This window comes from Giraffa tippelskirchi, chromosome 6 (genome assembly GCF_054371585.1).
Source record: "Giraffa tippelskirchi isolate mGirTip1 chromosome 6, T2T-mGirTip1v1.2.pri, whole genome shotgun sequence".
In the NCBI taxonomy this organism is placed as follows: Eukaryota; Metazoa; Chordata; class Mammalia; order Artiodactyla; family Giraffidae; genus Giraffa; species Giraffa tippelskirchi.
The window spans coordinates 157,534,034-157,557,291 of NC_137280.1; the positions used below are offsets into that span (position 1 = coordinate 157,534,034).

The 23,258-nt window shown below is 36.9% G+C and overlaps 1 protein-coding gene across 33 annotated transcripts in view; it reads left to right on the plus strand.

Moving 5' to 3' along the window:
• RASA1 (RAS p21 protein activator 1) overlaps nt 1–23,258 on the plus strand; it is a 112,266-nt gene that overhangs the window by 35,277 nt on the left and 53,731 nt on the right. The window lies entirely within an intron of this gene.

Genomic DNA, 23,258 nt, shown 5'->3' on the forward strand with positions numbered 1-23,258 from the left:
ATTGAAGTTTCAGCTTCAACATCAGTCCTTCCAATGAACACCCAGGACTGATCTCCTTTCGGATGGACTGGTTGGATCTCCTTGCAGAACCAGGGACTCTCAAGAGTCTTCTCCAACACCACAGTGCAAAAGCATGAATTCTTTGGCACTCAACTTTCTTTATAGTCCAACTCTCACATCCACATATGACCACTGGAAAAACCATAGCCTTGACTAGACGGACATTTGTTGGCAAAGTCGTGTCTCTGCTTTTTTTTTTAGTGTGCTGTCTAGGTTGACCAACCTAGACAACCTAGATAGTTTAAGTCCAAGATAATATAATAGATGAGGGGGCAGACAGCAGTATGCTGGACAGTTGTACAGTGTACTGGTATGAGGTATATAATGTAGGTTTAACTTTGACTACATAATATTGTTTGTGTATAAATGTGTATTTAAGCATGTGCCCCTTTAATATTAAAATTAAAGTTTTAGTGCGAAGAGTTTTTCTGTATTTCAGATTACTTTTTTAAAGTATGCTTTTTATTGAAGTGTAATGCACATATAGTATAGCATTGTAAGTTTTCATCTCAATGAATTTTAGCAGTGTTATTACTGTGTGGATCACAATAAACTGTGGAAGATTCTGAAAGAGATGGGAATACCAGACCATCTGACCTGTCTCTTGAGAAACCTGTATGCAGGTCAGGAAGCAACAGTTAGAACTGGACATGGAACAACAGACTGGTTCCAAATAGGAAAAGGAGTACGTCAAGGCTGTATATTGTCAACCTGCTTATTTAACTTATATGCAGAGTACATCATGAGAAATGCTGGGCTGGAAGAAACACAAGCTGGAATCAAGATTGCCAGGAGAAATATCAATAACCTCAGATATGCAGATGACACCACCCTTATGGCAGAAAGTGAAGAAGAACTAAAGAGCCTCTTGATGAAAGTGAAAGAGGAGAGTAAAAAAGTTGGCTTAAAGCTCAATGTTCAGAAAAGCTAAGATCATGGCATCTGGTCCCAATACTTCATGGCAAATAGATGGGGAAACAGTAGAAACAGTGTCAGACTTTATTTTTTTGGGCTCCAAAATCACTGCTGATGGTGATTGCAGCCATGAAATTAAAAGACGCTTATTCCTTGGAAGGAAGGTTATGGCCAACCTAGATAACATATTGAAAAGCAGAGACATTACTTTGCCAACAAAGGTCCGTCTAGTCAAGGCTATGGTTTTTCCAGTGGTCATGTATGGATGTGAGAGTTGGACGGTGAAGAAAGCTGAGCACCGAAGAATTGATGCTTTTGAACTGTGGTATTGGAGAAGACTCTTGAGAGTCCCTTGGACTGCAAGGAGATCCAATCAATCCATCCTAAAGGAGATGAGTCCTGGGTGTTCATTGGAAGGACTCATGTTGAGGCGGAAACTCCAATACTTTGGCCACCTCATGCGAAGAGTTGACTCATTGGAAAAGACCCTAATGCTGGGTAGGATTAGGGGCAGGAGGAGAAGGGGATGACAGAGGATGAGATGGTTGGATGGCATCAGTGACTCGATGGACATGGGTTTGGGTAGACTTCAGGAGTTGGTGATGGACAGAGAAGCCTGGCGTGCTGCAATTCCTAGGGTCGCAAAGAGTTGGACACGACTGAGCAACTGAACTGATTAGTAGGTATTATATATGCATGATATGTATTAATACTTATTATTTTTTACTATTATTTGCTGATAATATTTGCTAATAATATCTGTTACCAGCATCCTAGAAGTCTTTTGTGTCCCAGTCTAATACCCATATCGCTTGTCCAAAGTGAAAGTTGCTCAGTCATGTCTGACTCTTTGTGACCGTAAGGGCTATACAGTCCATGGAATTCTCCAGGCCAGAATACTGGAGTGGGTAGCTGTTCCCTTCTCCAGGACATTTTCCCAGCCCAGGAATCGAACCCAGGTCTCCCACACTGCAGGTGGTTCTTTACCATCTGAACCACTGGGGAAGCCCAAGAATACTACAGAGGGTAGCCTATCCCTTCTTGAGCAGATTTTCTGGACCCAGGAATCGAGCCAGGGTCTCCTGCATTGCAGGTGGATTTTTTACCAGCTGAGCAATAGGGAAGCCCACTTGTCCACAAGATAAATGCAATACTAACTTCTTACACTGTAGATTATTTTTGGATTTTAAAATTTTCTATAAATTGAGTTTTCTATAAATTGAGTCATATAATATGCGTTCTTTTGTGTTACTTCATTAACTTTGTTACGTTTATGAAATATATCCATGTTGTTGCTTGTATAATCTTTTGCTCTTTCTTTGCTTTTATTTGTTAACACTGACTAACCTGTGTATTATCTTTTCTGCTACAGATAGACATGACAGGGTGTATCCAGTTTTGTCTATTACAAATGGTACTGCTATGAATTTTTATTGTATTTTTTTGTCAGTATATTTATGTAGTTAGGATTAGATTTGCTAGTCATAGGATGTTGATTTGATAATAAATAGTTTTGCAAAGTGCTTATCCCAATTTACATCTCAGTAACAAAGTATTTTGGTGGGCGTGTGATGAAATAACCCTTGTGGTTTTAATTGGAATCTTCCACATGTAATGAATAATAATGGTGTGTATCTTTTCATATTGATTGACTTGTTTGGATAAGCTCCATAAATTGGCTGTTCAGGTCCTTTACCATTTTTTACTGTTGGCTTTTCTTTCTCTTTCCTAATTTCGAGTTGTTCTTTTTCCTGGCTATGAGTCTTTTGTTAGATATACATCTTATAGATCTCAATTTTGTATATTGCTTCATCCTCCTCCATGTTCATCCTCCTCGTCCTCCTTCCTCCTTTCCTGACCTGCCATTCCCCCTCCTCCTTTTAAAAATATTGATGTCCATCGATCCAGCAACATTAACTGAACACCATATTCTTCATGTTTATTATTGTCATAAATTAATGGCAGTCTGTGTGTGAGCCTATTACTCACATCTCACTTCTATTCCTTTGTTTTACTTTCTTTTTGCAGTAAGTCTTGATAAATGAGAATGTAGCAGAACCTATATTTTCCTTTTCATGACTGAAAGTGACAATTTATGACTTCTTTTGATTAGTTTTGCTAGAATTAACAGTTTTGTTAATCTTTCCAGAAACCAACTTTTGATTTGTGTTCTGAAGTTTTGTTGTACCTTTGTTCTTGATTTCATTAATTCTGTTCATTTCTATTTTTTGCCTTTTTGAATTTAACTTTATGTTCTTTCACTGATTTCTCGAGGTAAATACTTAAATAATTATTGTCATTCTCCTTTTTTGATATAAGCATTTATGCATTTAGGGCTATAGATTTAATTCTTAAGTATAGCTTTGGCTGTATGTCACAACTTTTTATATGTCTTATCTTCATTGTCATTCACTTAAATACTTTGTTTTCCATTGTGATTTCTCCTTTGATTAATAGTTAAGAGGTATGTTGCTCAATTCCCAAATAGTAGTGCTGTTTTGTTTTTTTTTAATTGTTTTTTTTTTTTTTTGGTCTAATGATTTGTTAATATCAGTCCTGAGAACATTGTTCTGAATGATTTCAGTCCTTTGAAATGGGTCTTCCTTTTTGATTCAGCATGTAGCAGTTTTGACACATGTTGCATGTTCACTTGAAAATAATATTTATTCTTTTATTATTGGATGTTGTTTCTGTGTAGGTCATTACATTATATTTATGAATCTTGGTCATATCTTTTTATGTTTAATGTTTTGTTTTCTTGTGTTTGCTTCTTTTTATCAACCATTAAGAGAAGCATGTTAAAGTTTCCCAACCTACTGTGGTTTATATTTTGATGTTATGTTATTGGGTATATGCCGCATCAGCTTAGCTTAAATTCCTGGTGAATTGGTCCTTTAATTATTATGAAATGCCCCTTATTATCTGTATTAATACTTAACATCTAGCTTGTCTGGCATAATTTTTTGTTTGATTGGTGCTAGCATGGTATAACTTTTTCCATCCTTTCACAATCAACTTTCCTATATTCTTTCATTTAAGATATATCTCTTGTGTTTTATTTTTTATCCTTTCTGACAATCTTGATCTTTTAGCAGTTGCCCTAGAGATTACAATACTTATCACTGACTTATTGCAATCTACACAAAATACTTACTTTTACCACTTCCTTAACAATGCTAAGAACTTTGAACACTTTAATGCTACTTATACTGCTGCTGTTTTTTACATTAATGTCCTTAATTTTCATTTATGCTTCAGTACTCATTAAATAGTATTGTTTTATATGGTTGTTATTTATTTAGATTTATCTATATATTTACTTATTTACTGTTTTTACTTTATACTGCATTTCTGTGTTTTTCTATGGGAGCCTTTTTTTTGTTTTCCTGTAGAACTCTTTGAGTATTTCTTTTCCTAAATATCAACTTGCTTTCTGTTTATCTAAGAACATGTTCATTTTGGTTTTTGAAGGATATTGTTTTTGGGCATAAAATTCTAGGTTTACAGTTACTTTCCTTCAAAGCTGTGAAGATATTCCATTCTCTCTGGTTTCCAGTATTTCTGTTGCAAAGTCAGCAAGGATTTTTATTATTTCTTTGAAGATACTGCTTTTTTGTTTTGTTAGCTATTAAAATGTATCCTTGTCTTTGGTTTTTAGCATCTCTTCTGTAATGTGTAATACCTAGGTGAGGCAGGCAGTCTTTCTGTCTTTCCTTCTTTCTCTTTCTTTCTTCCTGTCTGTTTTGTTTTCTCTCTTTCTCTCCCTCCTTCCCTTCCTCTGTCTCTCATCTTGGGGTTGATACCTTTCATTAGATTTGGGAAATTCTTGTCCATTTTCTTTTCAGATTTTGCCTTTGCTCCATTCTCTTCCTTAGCTGCCACCTTTGTTGTTGTTCAGTCTCTCTGTCATGTCTGACTCTTTGTGACCCCATGGACTGCAACATGGCCAGGCTCCCATGTCCTTCACCATCTCCTGGAGCTTGCTCAAACTCATGTCCATTGAGTTGGTGATACCATCCAACCATCCCATCCTTTGGCGTCATCCCCTTCTCCTCCTGCCCTCAATCTTTCCCAGTATCAGGGTCTTTTCCAGAGAGTCAGCTCTTCACATCAGGTGGCCAGAGTGTTGGAACTTCAGCTTCAGCATCAGTCCTTCCAATGAATACTCAGGGTTGATTTCCTTTAGGACTGACTGGTTGGATCTCCTTGCAATCCAAGGGACTCTGAAGAGTCTTCTCCAACACATTGGAAAAAATTATCCCATTATTTTATATGCTCTTTTCTCTATATTCTATCCTTTTTTTCTTCTTAATGCTTCAGTAAAGGTGCTTTCTATAGTAATTGCCCATTCATTAGGTTTTTAAAAATATACCTAATCTGCTGTTACTCTTATATATTTAGTTCTTAATTCTGTAAATTCAGTTACTTTTTAATCATTCCAATTTTATGACTAAATTCCAGCTTTATCTTTTGACAAATTTTCTTAGATTAATTAGTCTATTTATTAATGTCTAATTTATTCACCTGTGCATCTGAGATTGATAGTTTGTAACATTTTTCTTCTTTTGATCAGTGTTTTTAAAATATCTCCAAGTTATTAGTCTCTCCAAGAGCCAATTTTTTTTTCCTGCAGTTTTATAGTGCATCTTTGTTTTATTTTGCAGTATGTATAAAAAATTACTCTTTAGTTACCAAAAAAAAAAAAATTCCCTTCTACCATTGACTTTCAGTTCTCTAGTTAAACTTTCTAAGATCAACTGTATCAGTTTTTTTGGATATTTATTTAACAGATAAACTTTTTAGAACCTGTCTTATACCAGGCAGTGTTCTAGATGCTGAAGATAAATGAATGAATAGATGAAGATACTTTGTTTTTTGGAGGTTATATTTTCCTGGGGGAAAGACATAAATGTAAATTATATAAAATACTAGAGGAGGTAAGTGCCATGATTAAAAAAAAAAGGTGATATTGGACAAGATTAAGGGGTACTGATAGTGCCAGAAGGGAGTGTGCAAATTTTAATTAAGGTGGTCAGAATAGGACTCATTGAGGAGATTTTGTATTTGTGTATATTTGGATTATTTTTTTTTAAGTAGTTGAATAGCTTTCTGTTGGATGTACATAATTTAATCAGATCTCTAGTTATTAAATAAGTTTTATCTAGCCTTTTGGTATTGTAAACAGCTATAATGGTCCTTGAGTGTGTTATATGAGCACATGTGTGCATTTAAAATTTTGCTTTTTATTTTGACATATGAAGTTTTTGTGCTGTCAAATCTCAATCTTTGTATTTTTTTTTTTCTTCTTTGGCTTTCAAGCTTGGATTATCATGTATTAAGATTTATATGTAAACCTAAGTTTGATTTAAAAATAATTATTTAATTTCTCTGGCACTTGTTTTGTATATTTTGTTTGGGAATCTGTTAATGAATACTTTTTGTAGTATGTCTTTCATTGTGTATTCAGTTTTTATATGTCATAGGGTCCTTTTCTAGAACTGGTGTGCATGAAGTGGTTGAAAGATGTGCTGTTGGTTGTGTGATTTGGAAGGAAGTCTTTAGGGGGAAGAAGAGAAAGGGCGTATGGGTAATGTTTTGAATGGAGGAAGGGTTTGGATTACTCACGGTAGCAAGTCATGTCAATGAGCTTATTGATTTTGAAGGTCAGTTAATAATTGGCTGATTTGAAGTTCATTTCTTTGTGCATTATTTAGAGTCGTCCATAAAACAACCCTAAATAATTGCTGAAACTATTTCAAAGGTAAAGAATGTAGCACACATCAAGTAGAAACTAGGGAATTTTAAATGATTTCAAGCCTGTGAGTCAACTGAAGAAAAATCAGTAATCTAAAGAGAATAGAATTGATCATTAAAATATTAATAAGTAGAAGAAAGATTTCAAAGCTCAAAAGTTAAAAAAATCTGAAACATATCAATAAAATTTATGTTTGAATTAATAAAATATTTGGAAATAGGGTGCTTTGTAACAGAGTTGATCTTATATACAAACAATGACAACCCCAACTTCGTAACTAATAGAGGCTGGGTGAGCTTAACGTAAAGATATAGAGAGGGAAGAATTAAATTTTTGGTTATAATATTGACAGTGGCCTTGTCTTCCATATAAAAAATGACAGGCTTAACTCAGATGGTTTAGGTTAGAATAGCTTCCCTAGAATTGACTCTTGTAGTCTACTTTGACTAGGATATTGACTTGAAATCTTGTGGTTCTTTGAGACCCTTTGGAGTTTTGTAAAGGTTTTCATAACACTAAGCCATTATTTGCCATTTTTACTTTTTTGACATTTGCACTGATGGTGCAAAGCAGTATTTCTGTACCTTCAGTATAAATAAATGTAGTGTCACCAAACTACTAGATTTCATCACTACCATACAGTTGTAAAGAAAAAGAAAAACAGTTTCAATTAAGAATGTCTTTGGAACAGTGAAAATTATTAGTTTTATTAATTTGCAATCCTGACTGCATGTCTTTTTATTTTTCGCAGCACTGATTTTTCTTCCTGTGTGTGGGCTTTCTCTAGTTGTGAGCAGGGGCTACTGGCAATTTGTGGTGCATGGACTTCTCATTGCGGTAGAGCTTCTGTTGCAGCACATGGGGCTCTAGGAGCTTGGGCTTCAGTAGTTGAGGCGTGGGGCTTCAGTAGTTGGTATGCTACTTGGGCTTCAGTAGTTGGGGCACAGTGGGCTTGGGCTTCAGTAGTTGGGGCACAGTGGGCTTCAGTAGTTGGGGTGCTGAGGGGCTTTGATAGTTGGGGCGCACAGGGCTTCAGTAGTTGTGCTGGGGGGCTTCAGTAGTTGTGGTGCAGGGACTCAGGTGCCCCACACTAAGGTCCTGTGGGATCTTTCCAGACCAGGGATGGAACCTGTGTCCCCTGCATTGGCAGGATTCTTAACCACTGGACCACCAAGGAAGTTCAAGCATATGGCTTTTCAATATTTAGTGTGATAAAATGGAAAACTCATAATGCTGCATCCCTAAGTACACTGTCTTGAAAAGCAGTCGTGTGGTTATTTGAGTTGGAGCTAACTGGCCGATTCTTTTATGGCACACTATCTTACTTTATCTTACTATAAAGAATGACTGACAGACAAACTGGTTAGTCAAACTTGAGTATTTGATAGAAATTTTTTTTGGAAAAAGAACAAAGTGAGCCTCTTACTTTAAGGAAAGCAACTGACAGTGTTTGGTGCTTTCAAGCAGAATTTGAGCATTCAAGTAAACATTAGAATTTTGGAAACCTTGTTATCTGCACTGTAAGTTTGAGAGCTTTCTAAATACTTAAATGCCTTTTTGATGAGTATCTTTTTTCTGGGCAGAGATTTCTTATGGCACTATTAAACTGTTTAACATTTTTTCAAAATATAACAACTATTTGGATGAAACATTATATACTGTAAGCTTTATATACCTTTATATGCTCTACTCCTTTACAGACTGTGTATAGTTTAAGAGATATTTTTGCAGCTTGTTTCCAAAGAGAGAAATCATTTGTGAAGAATTCATCTCATGCTCCAAGATAAAGTGGCATGCTTATATTTAAATTCCTAATATATTTAAAATACATCTAATGTTAATAATTCAAACTCTTTTCTTGGGCTAAGAAAAAATGTCAGTTGACAGGCATCTCCAAAAATTTCAGGTCAGTGTTTAAATATACCATTTATTTGAAATGCTGGCCAACCCATAAACTACAATATATTCTTCACATATGCAATTATAATAGCTAGAATTAGCAACGACATGACATCTTACTAAAACAAAACAAAAATTAAAACCTTTATGCTGAACTCTAGAACATAACTGTGGTCAGCAAGAAAACATGTATAATATGCACATGAGGTGCTTTGTATTTCTTGAAGAAAACCTACCAAACCCAGGGTCAGGTCAGTTTTTTGAAAGCAGTGCCACTTTTCCTTCATAGTTACACTTACTATCTGAAGAGATTTGTGACACCCATGTTATATTGGTGGTGGTTGTTGAAGGTTCTTAAAACCACTCTCAGATTCAGTGATTTTCTAGGAGGACCAACAGAACTTGGCAAAGCTGTTGCACTCACTGTAACAATTTCGTATAGCAAAAGGACACAGATTACAATCAGCTAAGAAAGTGCCTAGGTCAGAATCCAGGAGAGACTAATTTGCAAGCTTCTGCTTGTCCTTGCACAGTGGAGTCAGACTGACAGTTCTTAATTCTCCTGGTAACAGTGTGGGACAATATGTATGAAGTATTGCTGATCAGGAAAGCTCACCTGACCCTTGATGTTTAAAATTTTTATTGAGGTTTAGTCATGTAGGCCTTATGCCCCCTTGTGGCTGACCTTTTTTACTCCATCTGTTTGACTTCAGATGTGAACAAAGTCCTCCACTGCAACTAATATTAGTATAAATGATCTGGCATGGTCCAAGGTTCTCAATAAACAAAGATAGTCTTAACTGCACAGGATTTTCAAGTGCTTTGAGGTTATCTCCTAGCAGCGAGGCAAAGGGGAGATGTGAAAGTGAAAGTGAAGTCGCTCAGTCGTGTCCGACTCTTTGCGACCCCATGGACTGTAGCCTACCAGGCTCCTCTGTCCATGGAATTTTCCAGGCAAGAGTACTCGAGTGGGTTGCCATTTCCTTCTCCAGGGGATCTTCCCAACCCAGGGATCGAACCCGGATCTCCCACATTGCAGACAGACGGTTTACCATCTGAGCCACCAGGGAAGTCCAAAGGGGAGATAGGCAGTTTAAACAACCCAAGCCAACTGTGTAGTTGTCATACAAAGAACATGATATTTTGATATTATAAAATAAGACATTTTAACATTTGGAAGATCTTCATAACTCAGTGAACCAATATTGCCAAGTGGCTAGTTCATGATGCTACAAAATGTACATGAATAAATGGTATACCAGTGGATTTTAATAGCAGTGTATGGAACATTTCTGGGTGTGGTTAGATTCTACATTTTAACTTTTAAGTAGCTACATTGAATAGCCATTTTCATAACCTGTGAAACAAAACGATAAACAGCTGATTGAATTCAGAAACAGATATGAGAATCCAGCTCTCTTAAGTTAGCTATTAAAGAGTATATGCAAATGTAAAATAATGCTACTCTTTTCACTGAATATTCTTTTGGAAATTGTCTTACATAAGGAATATGTTTTATATTGACAGTAGTAACTATCATCACTCCAAATCTTTGTTGTGACGAGACAAGAACCGAGGAGCATACACTCGCGTGACACTATTATGTGTTCATTTCAAATGTTTACTATTGATTTAAAATTTTCTCAGTTTCAATTTCTGTTAGTTAATATTTATAGAAACAACTTACATAAACACATTTCTTGGGGGTCAAGTAATTTTTTAAGTATGTCAGAGGACCTGGAGACCAAAAAACTGGGCTAGAGGTTAATAGAAGGGCGAGATGAATAGCTAAATTAAGGGAAGAGTAGGCTTGTAACTGGGATCTCAGAGATAACTGCAGTAGGGATTTAAATGTTCTCATGAATCTTCAGTTCCATCCTGTCACCTTCATTCTTTCTTATTACAGACTGGCTCTAACAAGTAGTGGAAAACCTAGCAAGCATACTGAACAAAGATTCTTTCTCGCATCTGGTAGCTTTTACCTTCAGAAGACAACTGATTCTCACTTTCAGTGTGAAAAACCCTGCTTGTACCCTGTGCCATGTTATGACCAGTATTGACTAGGCTACATGTTGTTTTTACTAATCTCTGAGTTACTTGCAGAGATCATGTCACTTTCCTCCTAAATACTCATATATCCTAAGAATAAGGGCAATAGCCCACATCATACTCACATATCCTCAATTATTCCTATGTCCTTTATATCTATTTGTTTAATTAATTCTTTTAAATTGTTATATCTCTTTAGTTTCCTTTTATCTAGAACTGTTCTCCCAACTTTTCTTCTATGATACTGACCTTTTTTAAGAGTCTCGGACAGCTGTTTTGCAGAACATATCTCAATTTATATTTGTCTGATTGTTTTCTCATAATTATATTCAGGTTAAACATTCTTGGCAGGAATACTCCATTGGTCATGAGTTATTGGTACATCATGTCCAGGACATATGATGTCAGTTGTCTTATTGATGACATATGTAAGTTCAAACTTGGTTTAGGTAGATTCACCATATTTTGAATGGGATGGGTCCCGGATGTATCAGCATCTTTGAGTGTCAGCAATTTGTATAGATTGCCAATATTGTAGGAGTTCAGAGCAGGAGAGGTTGGGGTATTCAGATGAGGAAAATAATATCTCTGCTCAGTTTTTCTACTAGGAAAACAGATGCGACTACAAGGCATCATATACTAGATGATTTTTAGATTAAACCATCACTTGGGGCAGAATGGTCTTTAGGAGTTGCCACTGAGGAGGTGGAATTTGGGCTCTGCCAGGAGGCATGGAGTTCCCTGCAGGGAAGAGTGATAAAAGATCTCTAGAATGGAGGTGGGAGGACAGTGCAGGTTGAGGAAATAGCTTGAATGGGAGAATGCAAGGCATTCACCATGTGAATTCCAGTCAGGGATTATGACTTGAAAATTTCAGTGTAGGCAGGAATTTTTGACAAATTTGTTTTTCTTAGCCTCCCACCTGTCAGTGCCTACTATTGTGCCAAATGCTAGAGTAGAGAACTGTGAAGATTACTAAAATGTCCCAGTATCCTCAAGTACTTTTCAAATCTAATGGAGAAAATAGATATGAAAATGACTAACTATATTGTTGTTATTCAGTAGCTAAGTTGTGTCCAACTCTCTGCGACCCCATGGACTGCAGCATGCCAGGCTTCCCTGTCCTTCCCTATCTCCAGTATTTTGCTCAAGCTCATGTCCATTGAGTTGGTGATGCCATCCAACCAACCATCTCATCCTCTGTTGCCCCCTTCTCTTGCCCTCAGTCTTTCCCAGCATCAGGGTCTTTTCCAATGAGTTGGCTCTTCTCATCAGGTGGCCAAAGTATTGGAGCTTCAGCATCAGTCCTTCTGTTGAATATGCAGTGTTGATTTCCTTTAGGATTGATTGATTTCATCTGACTCCCAAGAGTTTTCTCTAACACCACAATTTGAAAGCATTAATTCTTCAGTGCTCAGCCTTCTTTATGGTCCATTCTCACATCTGTACAAGACTACCTGAAAAACCATAGCTTTGACTATACAGACCTTTGTCGGCAAAGTGATGTCTCTGATTTTTAATACATCATCTCTGACTCTGCGACCCCATGAACTGTAGCCCACCAGGCTCCTCTGTCCATGGGAATTCTCCAGGCAAGAATACTAGAGTGGGTTGATATGCCCTCCTCAGGGGATCTTCCCAACCCCGGGATTGAACCCAGGTCTCCCGCACTGAAGGTGGGTTCTTTATCATTTGAGCCACCAGGGAAACCCAAGAATACTGGAGTGGGAAGCCTATCCCTTCTCCAGGAGAACCTCCCAACCCAGGAATCAAACCAGGATCTTCTGGATTGTAGGCAGATTCTTTACCAGCTGAACCACCAGGGAAGCCTGACTATACAGACCTTTGTCGGCAAAGTGATGTCTCTGATTTTTAATTCACTGTCGAGGCTTGTCATAGCTTTTCTTCCAAAGAGCAAGCGTCTTTTTAATTTCATGACTGCAGTCACCATCCACAGTGATTTTGAAGTCCAAGAAAAGAAAGTCTGTCACTGTTGCCATTGTTTCCCTAGTTGCTATGAAGTGATGGGACCAGATGCCATGGCCTTTGTATTTGTAGTGTTGAGTTTCAAGCCAGCTTTTTCACTCTCCTCTTTGACTCTCATCAAGAGACTCTTTAGTGCCTCTTCACTTTCTGTCATTAGGGTGGTATCATCTTCATATCTGAAGTTGTTGGTATGTCTCTTGACAATCTTGATTCCAGCTTGTGCTTCATGTAGCCCAGCATTTTGCTTGACATACTCTGCATAGAAGTTAAATAAGCAGGGTGACAATACATAGCCTTGACGTACTCCTTTCCCAATTTGGAATCAGTCCATTTTTCTATGTCTGGTTCTAACTGACGCTTCTTGACCTGCATGTACGTTGATCAGGAGGCAGGTAAGGTGGTCTGGTATTTCCATCTCTTTCAGAGTTTTCCAGTTTGTTGTGATCCACACAGTCAAAGGCTTTAGCATAGTCAGTGAAGCAGAAGTACATGTTTTTCTAGAATTCCTTTGCTATCTCTGTGATCCAACGAATGTTGGCAATTTCATCTCTGGTTCCTCTGCCTTTTCTAAATCCAGTTTTTACATCTGGAAGTTCTTGGTTCATGTACTGTTGAAGCCTAGCTTGAAGGATTTTTAGCATTAACCTTGCTAGCATGTGAAATGAGTACAATCATATGGTAGTTTAAACTTTATTTGCCATTTCCCTTCTTTGGGATTGGAATGAAAACTGACCTTTTCTAGTCCTGTGGTCATTGCTGAATTTTCCAAATTTGCTGACATATTGAGTGCAGCACTTTAGCAGCAGCATCTTTTAGGATTTTTAAATAGTTCAGCTGTAATTCCATCACTTCCACTAGCTTTGTCTGTGGTCCTAAGGCCCGCTTGACTTCACACTCTGGGATGTCTGGCTCTAGATGAGTGACCACACCATTGTGTGTAACTATATTATAATAAGACAAAATGTCAAAAAAAAATAGTATGAGAAATAAGCTGGAGCATGATAGAAGAAGATTAATTATGACCTGAGGTTCAAGGAGATGGCACTTGTGATAGGCATATGATGAATGGCATGAATTTCCAAAGGCACAGTAAGTACATTTCAGGTGAAAGGAAGAGCATAATCAAAGGGATAGAGGCTTGAAAGGATGCATTTGATGTGTTTAGGAAGTGACAAGTGGTCTTGTGAAGAGTGGAAAAGAATTCAGTTCTTTACTGAAAGAATTGAATGCTTTACTGAATGTCATGTCAATAGTTTGGATTTTATTCTATAAGCAATGGGACCATTTCAGTTTTTGAGATGCAGTTCAGGCATAGCTGTTTGAGGAAGTGTTACTACAGATACAGGAAATAGAAGAGCAGGAATTACTACAGGACATGATAAGGAAGGATATTAACAGTGGGAAAGGAAAAGATGAAATAAAAGGAATTTTGAATTGTTGAGGCTTTTTGACAATTGGATATGAGATAAACAGAATAGAGGACTAAGAGGTACTGATGCGAAGTTTCCACTAGGTTGAACAATGTGTAATTTTTTTAACCTTAAAAATACAGCAATATATAGTTTTAGTTAATAATTTGGGAGAGTGGATTGATTTGTAACATAAGTCAAGATGAGAAGCAGGGGAGAAAGAAGAGAAAGGATGTGGGAAGTATTATCGTGAGGTCATTTTTTGATGTGTTGAATTTGATTTATCAGTTGAGATATCCAGGTTGAAAGGTCCAGCAGTTGGAAATGCAGGTTGTCAATTATGGTTGGCTGTAGAGTTAGGAATGATTTATGTTGAAAAATACTGTATTATAACACCAGGTGAACCTGATGGTTATGTGCCCTAGATCATATACACTCCTCATATTTTGGAGATGCTAAAGAAAATCCTTTTGAATATTATACTTGTTGTTGAGTGCATTATATTGGGAATTAGACAGAATGAAATTATTTAAAATATAGAGTTTTATATTAATATTAAAATCAATGCCAAACCTTTGACTGTGTGGGTCACAATAAACTGTGGAAAATTCTGAAAGAGATGGGAATACCAAGACCACCTGACCTGCCTCTTGAGAAACCTGTATGCAGGTCAGGAAGCAACAGTTAGAACTGGACATGGAACAACAGACTGGTTCCAAATAGGAAAAGAAGTATGTCAGGGCTGTATATTGTCACCCTACTTATTTAACTTACATGCAGAGTACATCAAGAGAAACGCTGGGCTGGAGAAAGCACAAGCTGGAATCAAAATTGCTGGGAGAAATATCAATAACCTCAGATATGCAGATGACACCACCCTTATGTCAGAAAGTGAAGAAGAACTTAAGAGCCTCTTGGTGAAAGTGAAAGAGGAGAGTGAAAAAGTTGGCTTAAACTCAACATTCAGAAAACTAAGATCATGGCATCCGGTCCCATCACTTCATGACAGATAGAGGGGAAACAGTGGCTGACTTTATTTTTCTGGGCTCCAAAATCGTTGCAGATGGTGACTGCAGCCATGAAATTAAAAGACACTTACTCCTTGGAAGGAAAGTTATGACCAACCTAGACAGCATATTAAAAAGCAGAGACATTACTTTGCCAACAAAGGTCCGTCTACTCAAGGCTATGGTTTTTCCAGTGGTCATGTATGGGTGTGAGAGTTGGACTATAAAGAAAGCTGAGGGCCAAAGAATTGGTGCTTTTGAACTGTAGTGTTGGAGAAGACTCTTGTGAATCCCTTGGACTGCAAGGAGATCCAACCAGTCCATCCTAAAGGAGATCAGTCCTGAGTGTTCATTGGAAGGACTGATGCTGAAGCTGAAACTCCAATACTTTGGCCACCTCATGAGAAGAGTTGACTCATTGGAAAAGACCCTGATGCTGGGAAAGATTGAGGGCAGAAGGGGACGACAGAGGATGAGATGGTTGGATGGCATCACCGACTCAATGGACATGAGTTTGGGTGAACTCTGGGATTTGGTGATGGACAGGGAGGCCTGGCGTTCTGTGGTTCATGGGGTCACAAAGAGTTGGACATGACTGAGCGACTGAACTGAACTGATAGTTAAAAAAGGGACATTTTAATTTTCATAGTCACTGTGTTTATAAATAAGTACAGAATTATTTTGCAGCTCTTATTAATCTAAGGGGCAAAAGCTTTCTTTTTAATAAATGTTGTGTTTTTAAAGAAGTAGCTATCTTCTAGGGTTTTCAGAGAATGTCTCATTCTGGAATTATTACAGAGTACAGTTTGTCTCCTGTTTGAATGCTGATTTGAGAGAGAGTTAAACAGCTGTTGGTGTTATTACGTTTGATGTACTTACACAAGAAGGAGCAGTTTCAGAACAAAAGTCTTTTTTTCCATTGTTTTTATCTAATAGTGATCAAGCAAATTAAATACTTCCTAGCAATTATGGTTATTTGTCTTGCTTAAGAATCAACACTGATATGAAATTGAATATACTTCAGGTAAAAATAAAATTGAATATACCAGTTAAAAATAAATTTAATTAAAAAAATGAATACACAGGCTGGTCCTTTGATTTCTATTAGTGGAAATTCAAAAATTTAATCAAATTTTTCTGTGACTTCTTAGGTAATTTTTACACAATATATTTATAATTTTATTAAATTTTAGCAAACATGCAAGACAGATGTTCAAATCTATCAAAGTAGGAAATAGAGGAAACAGGAAACTAGAGAATAGTTTGCACGTTGCAACTCCAGTGATACTGGAGATGCAGTTTGCAAGTTGGCAGAAGTGTTATGGCTAGAGAAATAGGAAGGAATCAGTTTTGCTTTTGAAGTTTTGAGTCTAAATGCTCGGAAAGATGCTGTTGCCATTAACATTATAGAGGAGTAAAGCAGAAGGGGTGTGTGGATGTATGTGTTTGCTTAAGGATAGCTGCTGATATTTTCGATTTGGCCTATGGTCACCTTAGGGCTCCCCAGGTGATGCAGTGGTAAAGAATCCATCTGCCAATGCAGGAGACACAAGAGACAGGAGTTTCATCCTTGGGTCAGGAAGATCCCCTGGAGTAGGAAATGGCAACCCACTCTAGTATTCTTGCCTGGAAAATTCCGTGGACAGAGGAGCCTGGTGGGCTATCGTCCAGGGGGTTGCAAAGAGTCAAACACAATTGAGTGCATGCATACGTGCGCGCGCACACACACACACACACAGTCACACACACAGTCACCTTAAGTTGAAACTTCTTAGAAGGTGCTTGGTAACTTAGAAGCTTAGGAGGAAAGTCAGCCTTAGAGAGAAGAATTTGGGAATCATCCTCACAGAAGTTATACTTTGAGCTGAAGAGATACAGATATTTCCATGAGTGCAAATAGAGAAATAGAAATTTCTGAGAAAATAAAAACAAAAATCCCATAGAAAATAAAAATGTAAGATGATCTTTGGCTAAATTGCATTATCTTTTCATCTCCTTTAAAAAATGTTAAATAGTAAACATATTTTGAAAAAGCATAGGGAGGAAAACTGTCTAAAACAATGCCTAAATATGGTAGGTACTTAAATATTTGTTGAATGTATAAAGGTAATTTGTTTGGAATATAAGGGATGTATGTGCTGTGCTTAGTTGCTCGGTCGTGTCCGACTCTTTGTGACCCTATGGACTGTAGCCTACCAGGCGGATTCTCCAGGCAGGAATACTGAAGTGGGTTGCCATGCCCTCCTCCAGGGATCTTCCCAACCCAGGGATCGAACCCAGGTCTCCCGCATTGCAGGCAGATTCTTTACGTTCTGAGCCACCAGGGATGCCCAAGAATACTGGGGTGGGTAGCCTATCCCTTCTCCAGGGGATCTTCCTGACCCAGGAATCCAACCAGGGTCTCCTGCATTGCAGGGGGATTCTTTACCAGCTGAGCTACCAGGGAAGCCCTACAGGGGACGTATAGGAGAGAATAATGGACTCTCAGTGGAGAACTTCGAGTGACGAATCTGGATATCCCCAGCTCAGGAGATTATTGCTGAGAGCAGATGAGTGGATAGATCTGAGAATATTTTGAACTTTTAAAATGTTCTTTGAGATCCTCTTTGAGGTACCGAGAAGGTTCAACAAGTAAGGTCTTAAGTCTAGTCTAATTCAGAAAGTTATATTCTTTTCATATTATCTGATAAGAGTTAGACTTGCAAAGTATATTTTGAAAGTTTAAAATATTTTCATGTTCCCATATCCGTATATAAGCTTTTTTTGGCCTTTGCTTGCCTTTACATTTTCCCTCTGCCTGTGACATCTTTCTCCCATTCTCAGTCCTTTGCTTTCTCTGAATTAGTTGCTCCTTACCTTGTAGGTTTCCATTTAGCCATCAGTTTTTTCAGAAGGTGCACACTAAAATGCTAAGACTGAAGTTTTCCATTTGCCCCCACATTCTAGTACTTGCTGTACCAGATTACCATTGCCTGTTTTGTCTGTATTCTCCTCGAGATCAGAAACCATAAACTTACATGTAGTGGTGTTCTGTGGTGTTAACTTGTTTTTATACCATGTAGCACAATGCTTGACGCATAGTTTGTTGGACATGGACTAAAGACCATGCCAGACTATAGTTTGCTTTTAAACTTCAGATTCAGTATTTTAAAGATATATCTTAAAATACAGGTTAAGAAATGTTGTAATTGCAGTAGGTAGCCACTGAATCACCATACCCTCCAAAGTTTTAGATCGAACGTTGTGAAAAAAATTTTTTTTAAGTATTTTTAAGAAGAAAAACTGCCCTTCAAGGTAGTTTACAACTGTGTTACAGTGTTGCATTCATTGGACCAGATTGTCACGAGTCTCATTCTGTTGCCCCTTTTTCGTGTTCTTAGTTATTGGCATGAACTATAATTGTTGAAGTTCTAAGAAAAACTAAACTGTAAAAAATGGTAGTTCTTTGATAAATGAAATTCCACGGATATAATAGCTGGAAGATGTGAGGTAGGAACTGTTAGTCTCCTGCTAGTAAGTATTATGCTTTTCCTTTTTTTGTTTCTTTTAAAAAATTTCTTTAACATGTTTGATTAGTGTACAGCATTTTTGGAGATGGTGTGGCGCTCTCTACCTTTCATTATCTGTTTTTGGGGCTGATAGGAGTTACGTTAGTGAGAATGAGACTATCTTGGTTGAGTGCACTTCACTGTAGATTTTTGATTGCATAAGCATCATGTTTTTTTGGTCCTACCTTTAGTAGGATCAGTCTGTCAGTAAACTGAATTTGTGAATATATAGTAGTGCTGTTTCCTTAAAAATACTCCTCCAGAACTTAAACCTCCAGGTCCAAAACCCTGTAAATATGTTCCCTGTGGCAAAAGGAAATAGAATTTCTACTCTTTTCATGAGCTCATTTAATCTGAGATATACAGTTAGATGCATAGACACACACATACACACATACTGCTTACTTGCCTGAACATACAAGTATACTCAAGAGGTCGAACATACACATGAATATTAATTTTACTGTAGTTGGTCTAAGGGTACTACACCTCTTAGACTTAGTCTGGTGATTGTTCAGGTGAATTACTAGTGACCAGATTTTAGTCTGTCTGCATCGTGATATGGGGGAAAAAAAGACAATAAAATCATTTATTGTAAGGTATCTTTACTTTCCCCTTAAAAAGTCCATTTATTTTTGTTAACCACCAGCTTACATTGTACAACTATAAGAAATGTGTTTGTTAAGAGGAAATGGAAGTTGCAGGAGGTTTATAGTAGTTTTAACATATGTTTTTAGTATATGTCTTATCAGTCTGAAATAAACCAATTTAATTTCAGAAAGGACAGCATGTGTGAGAAAATCTAATTAACACATCTTTGAGAGTTACAGAAAAATTTTAGTTCATGATATGATCAGGCACACCGAGTTCCAGGTGATTCAGGTGACAGGAAATTTTTTGTCAGTTAGATTTCTGCATATATGTTTCTCTCTGAGAACTTTGGTGCCTGTCAGCAACGTAACTAGGAGGAATAGCACAGTGGAAAGTAAAAGTGATCTGCTAGGAACTTCGATTTAGTTTCCTTTTTAGACAAAGGATGTTTGTTGATAGTGCTATTTTAATTGTTTTCCTATTGTAGACAGTTTCCATTTAGTATTGTCAGGTTAGTTTTAAATACATAGTTCGAGTTAAGTGTCTGTCTGTAGTCACACCAGGTTGCTTTCTTACTGTACAGATTTCTTTATTATTCTACCTGATTAGCCTCTCCAAAGTCCCTTAAACATAGTGCACCAGAGTAAAACATGTGTTTATAAAAACATTTATGTGATTCTAGATTTAGAAATAAGATGATCCTATAGCTTGCCCAATTTGTCTTTTCTTGTTAACTTATTTAATATGTTTCATCTTGGATGTTTTATCTTAGATACAGTGATTGTGTGTAGTGTCTACTATGTCTGCTTGTAAGATTTCTTAACAAAAAATGGCAAAATTAGCTGAGAAAAATATATTTGCTTCTTAAATTTCCTGCTGTTTCTTTTTCAAATCTTTCTTAAAAGAGACAGAAGATGAGAGAGAGATAACTTACTTTTAAATAGGAGAACATTAGATATTTTACTATTAAAGTATTAGGCAAATTTAAGTCACAATATCTCACATGCATATTGTCCTTGCTATCTGTCCAAAAAATATATCCACGTTGGGGCAGAATGAGGCTATTTGAGGACTTCTAGAAGTCTAGAATTGCCAGGAGAAATGAGGGTATTCCAGTGTTAATTAATATGTGTGATCTGTAAAGTTCAAAGAGATGTTTTGGGAAAAAAAATTTCCTCTTAAAATCGGTATTTTAGCAGAAATGAAGATTGGTATTTCCTGTCCTCTTCCCAAAATTAGGTGGAAAGTAAACAAGACTGGAAAATAGGAAGATAACTGAGGCTTAGTTCAGTTCAGTTCAGTCACTCAGTCGTGTCCGACTCTTTGCGACCCCATGAATTGCAGCACGCCAGGCCTCCCTGTCCATCACCAACTCCCGGAGTCTACCCAAACCCATGTTCATCGAGTCGGTGATGCCATCCACCGAGGATTGATCTCTTTTAGGATGGATTGATTGGATCTCCTTGCAGTGCAAGGGACTCTCAAGAGTCTTCTCCAACACCACAGCTCAAAAGCATCAATTCTGTGGCGCTCAGCTTTCTTCACCGTCCAACTCTCACATCCATACATGACCACTGGAAAAACCATAGCCTTGACTAGACGGACTTTTGTTGGCAAAGTAATGTCTCTGCTTTTAAATATGCCATCTAGGTTGGCCATAACCTTCCTTCCAAGGAGTAAGCATCTCTTAATTTCATGGCTGCAATCACCATCAGCAGTGATTCTGGAGCCCAAAAAAATAAAGTCTGACACTGTTTCCACTGTTTCCCCATCTATTTCCCATGGAGTGATGGGACCAGATGCCATGATCTTAGTTTTCTGAACGTTGAGCTTTAAGCCAACTTTTTCACTCTCCTCCTTCACCTTCATCAAGAGGCTCTTTAGTTTTTCTTCACTCTCTGCCATAAGGGTGGTGTCATCCGCATATCTGAGGTTATTGATATTTCTCCCGGCAATCTTGATTCCAGCTTGTGTTGCTTCCAGCCCAGCGTTTCTCATGATGTACTCTTCATATAAGTTAAATAAGCAGGTTGACAATATACAGCCTTGACGTACTCCTTTTCCTATTTGGAACCAGTCTGTTGTTCCATGTCCAGTTCTAACTGTTGCTTCCTGACCTGCATACAGGTTTCTCAAGAGACAGGTCAGATGGTCTGGTATTCCCATCTCTTAAAGAATTTTCCACAGTTTCCTAAGCCTAACTGAGGCTTAGGTGATCCACAAATTAAGCATTCAGTTACGCCATAGTATAAAATTTGAGATTTTCATTGATGACATTGATTTAGTCTTGTAGTTTGTGTATATTGTTTATAATCTATATGTATCAAATTTTGTATGTATTTATTTATAATAATACTGTGCAAACTTCTGTGAAGTTACTGTTATTATGTGCCTATACAACCTGTGGTAGTGCTTTTTCATTTTTATGTATTTCTTTCAAGGAGTTTAGGACAAATATTTAATATATTTTGAGGCTGCGATGAAGATTATTTCCCCCCTTTTTACAAGTGATGGTAATGAGGTACAAAGTGTAGAGACTTGACCATGATTATGGAGGTTTCTGGTAAGTCCTAGTCTCACCAGTCCATCCATTTAATCTTTTTTGAAGACATTTAGGAGGTGCCATTGGAACCATCTTATCTGTGCAGATGCAGTTAAAATATTCTTGTTAGTATGATTCATCTTGATAATTTGAAGTGAACATAGATCAAGAAATTCTAAGTTTTCTGAGTAAGACCATTGAGTTTTTTTCCTTGAACAGAGACTTGTAGCAGTGGAATGTTTGAACACTTTTGAGAATCACACTCAACTACATATATGCTCATATGCCTATAATTTTGTTATAGTCGTAATCAAGAATTGACATGTTTTACCTAATGTGTTCAAAACTTAAGGGCTTTTTTCATAAAGGGACTTACTAATAATCAGGAAACAAAAGTTGTTTATTTAGTTTTAAGTCTCTGTCTTGAACTGAACACCTGTTCGAATGCCAGAATCTTATAGAAAGTACATAGATGTAAAAACTGAAAATCACAGATAGAAGTCTTCAGTTCAGGGTTTATTATAACACAGGGTTAATGCCTCACCAACCTCTATGTGTCATCTCACAGTGTGCCCACAAAGTGAGGCTACAGAATCTTTTAATTTTGACGTTTTGCTTAAAACACAACAGAAATTTAACAAATATCAAGTACACAAAAATACTTTGTTTAAAACTGTCCTTAATTTCATCTTTGTTGAACGTGTAAGTCTGCTCTCTGTTAACTCCACTACTTTAGGTAATAAGGCATGTACCTGTTTGACATTCCAGAGTTGAACCATGTATCTTCACAGCTAAATAAACTTCGAGACTGGAATTTCAAAATTTTGTTCTGATCATCTGTAATTGAATTTTAGCTTTTCAAAGAGCTTTATGATCACTGGTCCAAGCTTTTCCTATTAGACTTTAAAAAACACAGATCTTAATAGCTAAATTTACTTGTCAGTAGCCTCAAAGAATGGTTGAAGTAAAGACTAGGATTTTAGAGGAATGCAGTGTTTATTTGTTGTTCTGCTTCTTCCTCTAATACTAATGGTTTACAATTGTTTTTTTCCTGTTAAGTTACAGTGAAGCTCCATGACTGTTTTTTTCATTACTTTATTTGTCTTATACACAGATTTTCAAATAAATAGGTTGGGTTTTAGAAGAAAATTAAAAATAATTCTTCTGAGAAGTTTTAAGTGTTGATTTTTTTTTTAAATAAGTCAAGAATAGTAAACTTTCACTACATCAAGCTTACAGAAACAGTCATAGTACTATAATAGTTTTGACTGTCAATTTATGGCTAGATAACATGTATGTCAATGTATTATTAATGTAAATGTTCATTATTTTCCTCTCAGTGTTTCAAGTTAGACTATAAGTACCAAGGATAAATTTGGATGACTAATATAGTCAAAGTGTAAAAATATTTTATAACAGTTACTTTGTAGATTTGTTACTATGGCCATATGAAAATTCCAGTTTGTTTATATCAATCCATGTGGCTTTTATAGGCAT